The 4,220-nt window shown below is 40.4% G+C and overlaps 1 long non-coding RNA gene across 1 annotated transcript; it reads right to left on the reverse strand.

The window, feature by feature from the left end:
• Window positions 1–920: 920 nt before the first annotated feature.
• On the reverse strand, window positions 921–2,083 carry LOC143136547 (uncharacterized). The gene is made up of 3 exons (XR_012989337.1): window positions 1,828–2,083; window positions 1,296–1,350; window positions 921–1,008 (listed from the first exon to the last, which is right to left on the reverse strand). It is a non-coding gene; the product is annotated as an uncharacterized LOC143136547 (long non-coding RNA).
• Window positions 2,084–4,220: the final 2,137 nt, after the last annotated feature.

Raw genomic sequence — 4,220 nt, forward strand, 5'->3', positions numbered from 1 at the left:
TAGTATTCATCATTTTGTGTGAACACTTGAAAAATGACACAGAGTAGGCTACTATTACTACTACTCTGCTAACAATCTAACTTTGCTACCTAAACAAGCCTATCTGATCTTATTTCTTGTCTTATTTCTTCAGACTTGTGGATGGAATGAGCCTGCAAGAGCACAGGAACCTCACCACACAGTTGCTATAGTGAGGCAGCCAGGTCTGGTGTTTGATGCATCAGTGCAGACATGTCGTCCCCCCACCTGTGCCAGGGATGCCTTGGTGTAGTTGTACACACTGCAGAGACATGCCAATCGATCAGAAGAGAAAATGCTGTGGACAAAACCCTGCCACCTGTGTGAGCCTTCTGCCTCACTACACACAGCACTGCCTAGATGAAGGTTTTCTCCAGATTCACAGGCAGTACATCACAGACATCACAGCATTAGGCCATGTAAGAGAGCCAGGTGATGACAATAGAGTTCAGATATGCTACCTACAGACATTTCATTTTCTGGCAGCATGGGTCTCTAGGACAGGGTAATAGAAGAGTGATCCCAAGCTGTGTGTGTAGGATAAGGGATAAATTCCCTGACCCTCAGGGACATCTCTGGAATTTATTTCACCTTCCTATAATGTTGTAATGTTGTGTTATTGTAAATAGTTTTGTATTAGTGTTCTTGTACTGCCTGTTCCTTTTAAAACTGTATTTAATTTATTTTACACCGGTACATCGCTATATTTTGCTTTCATGAAAATAAAAACTTTTAGAATTGATAAGAGACTGTTCATGCTGTACCTCATACATTACATCCACAAACTTATAATTAAAAAAGGAGTTGTGGTAATTTACCATTTTGAAACACCAAATGACAGTAACATGGTCAACAATGTTATTTGCAATATATTTATTTACAGAAATTAACAAATTATGGTATTTACACATGAACCCTTCCTTTTTGTATGGTGCCTTTGAAGCAACATGGGCCATCATTCTAAATTTGCAGTCTCCTGGAAAGCTGATCCTGTGGAAGACATGCAGTGTCGTTAGACATACACGCCATTTTATATAGTTCAACATATTGTTACTAATCTGTATAGTGCTATTTTGCCTAGACTGAGTTACAGGCAAGGTTACAATGAAGGCATGCACGTGCATCACATAACAAGACCATTGAATTTCGTCCACATCCTCCTCCACGATGCTCATGTCATGTAGGCTTTGTAAAAAATATATATAAATGCTTATATCATGAAAATATACAATAGAGAATGTCATCGGGTATAGACATTATGAGCATTGATGGGTTACCTCTGTTCAAGGTTCTCAATTTCAGGGGCTTCTGCAATTGCGCCAAGATGCTAATCTGAAATGAATAAGCAGAGCGTTTCACAACATATAACAGTACATAAAATGGTAAACACCAAGATATTAAAAATATACTTTCAGTTATTATCAAACAACAATCACATAGAATCAACAATTGTTTTCATGCAGTGAAAAACGTTCAGACAATTTAGTAGGCTACGTCTACAATTAATAAGACTACAGGACAGGCCTCAGGATGTGAACGTCACCCTTGGAATTGGCTACACTAGCATTATCAGATTAGGATATATTTAGGCTACAAAGCAAAAGCAATGAAAAATAACTACAATTTAGTGCCCTTTGCCTGTGATCCGTCATAGCAGATTTATGTTACAATCCTTTTTCATCGACGCGAGGAAAAGTATCCCAGACGTCATTCTAGCGTTATGGACAACCATGCTATACTAAGCCAAGCAACTATAAAACTTCGAATTTACACCATAGACTGTATGTTTACACGAATAGGCCAAATTACCTGTCGAGGAGAAAGCAGGCAATTTCGGCGTCCCTTTTAAAATCCTTGCTCCTCACGAGCTCTTTCCATCTTAGAAAAGCCACTCCAATATTGACTTTGGTCTGTTGTTTTTCCGGTCGCGTTGGCGTTTTAATTCTCTTTTTCGCTTCCTTGGCGACTCCTTTTCATGTCCTCGAGAATAGTTGTAATCCTCCATTTTCAACAGACTTTCAAATCTGCCGGCAGTCGCGAGTAGACTGATCATGCAATGAGTGTTGCCTACAAGCGCGAAAGGCGGAGCTGAATTTCCAGGAATGTCCCTCGTTGGCGAATGTATTTCAAAGATGGAGGCGCAACATGGATTCAGCCATTTGCGCGGCTCGCGCGTATGTATTTGGAATAGCAGATTCTACACTTACGAGAATACTTTGATTAGTAAGTGGAAATAATTACACATGAATGAGCACATATTTTTGAAAGAACAAATGGGTTTTTGCTAAGAATTAACTCAAAAAAGTACACAATGTAGCTTTAAAGAAAGAAATGGTCCAATAAGCAGGTTGTGGTGCATTAAATTATTTTCAGGGCCCTGTCTGCAAACACTATAGAAAGCATTGCCTGAACACCAAGATCATGCTCCAGGTGTAAAAGTCAATAGGAATTACACACAAAATGTTCTGTGATAGCTTTACAGCATACCTCTGAGGCCTTCCACTGTGAATCAGAATTCCACCTTTGTCATTCCTCTCACCCTAATGACACATTTAGCAGGCTGGAGGGGCAAAAATGTCACTTCTCAAGGCCCTAATGTCCTTCCCGTGAAAGGTGTCTGTTAGCACACTTTTGAGGAATTGTTCCACATCAGACTGTAATGGGGCCATTGTGTGCCCAGTCTGCAAAGGCTTTTAGCATTAGCGAGTGCCTAACACCTCCTAAATGTATGAGTCAATTAGGGAGCAGTGGGGAGAGAATAGGCCACTATTTAATGGCAAAGCCAGAGAGCCAGAGAGAGAGAGAGAGAGAGAGAGAGAGAGAGAAAGAACGAGGGAGAAAGGGAGAGAGAGAAAGAGAGAAAGAAAGAAAGAAAGAGGGAGAGAGGGAGAAGGAGGAGAAGGTAGAAGGACACCTTGTGAACAGAGTGAGGTCTGCTGCAGAACTACACCAGCTCAAGACGGAGACTGACAAGGCTAATACAATTATGATGACTGACACACGAAGGAGTAGAGGAACCGCCAGGAGATCATGAGGCTCATTAGTGACGTCCATGTGCATGCTTCTCCTTGTCTGTTAGCAGATGCACATACGGTATGCCCTCAGCATTCAAACGCATCAAGGTGCAGCTGTTAAAGTACGCAGGGACAGTAGAGTTCCCTGCAGCGTCATGCTAAAATGTAATTTTACAACGACTGTTTACATGAATGGGCCCAAGGGCTCAGTTTGATGAAAAATGCCTGACACTCTGTGTCCTTGTCCTCTTAGTGATGCAGGAGCGGGACTATGATGATGCCATGGAGAGAAGGGCATTTGTAAACGATGGCTTTACCTTGCAATGAATAAATAGACACCCTTGTCCAATAACAGCTGTGGCAGAGATTATGCTTTATCCTTGATACCTGTATGGAAAGGAAATGATGCATTATTATACAGCACTTTTCTAAAATAAAAGTCCTATGTTTTCACCGTTACACCACACCTAATACCAAATCTGTGATATGAGGCAAATGTGGCCAGGGGACATAACATGTTGTTAACAAAGCATATAGAAGTGCTTTCACAAGCATTTGCTTTTTATAAGTGGGCAGAACAATAGGCTCTTGGACAAAATGTGCTGTAGTTCCATCTATACTATTTATGCATTTTCACTGAGTAATACATTTAGTAATTGATGTGCTCTTCAGTGAATAAGAGGTGATATACAAGGTCATGGACAATGCGACACATTTGAAAGAAACTGCATTACTGACCTGGGAATTGCTTGGATGAGTATCTGATCCATGGTGATGTGATCCACTCTCTATGCAACATAGGTTTCTATTGCTTGGTACAGCAGGTGGTTTGCTAGAGGGAAAATGAATATTTCAGAGATTTCTTTTTTCATATTTAGGGTTTTAATATTAACATATAACAGGGTGCCTTTCCCCCTCTCTTAACAATGCTCTCTGTCAATGAAGGAGGCATTGCCTTCAGATTTAAACGTTCTTGTCTTGGATCTCATTCACAGCTTGAGCAAGTACACATTTTTAAATAAAAACTATCATTCAACATTTTGACAAAAGGGATCGTAGCTCATTAGAAGAGGCGATATAGGCCATATAGATCTAATCAAATGTCTATCTATGCATCTATAAGATAGAATAGCAAACACAAATCTCGCTGAAAGGTTTTGTGTGGCGGAAAAAAAGACAGTGGTGGCA

The sequence above is a fragment of the Alosa pseudoharengus genome, unplaced genomic scaffold (assembly GCF_046254945.1).
Source record: "Alosa pseudoharengus isolate Yale_2024_CS ecotype anadromous, Long Island Sound unplaced genomic scaffold, YU_APseudo_1.1 YU_APseudo_1.1_scf_20, whole genome shotgun sequence".
Classification (NCBI taxonomy): domain Eukaryota; kingdom Metazoa; phylum Chordata; class Actinopteri; order Clupeiformes; family Clupeidae; genus Alosa; species Alosa pseudoharengus.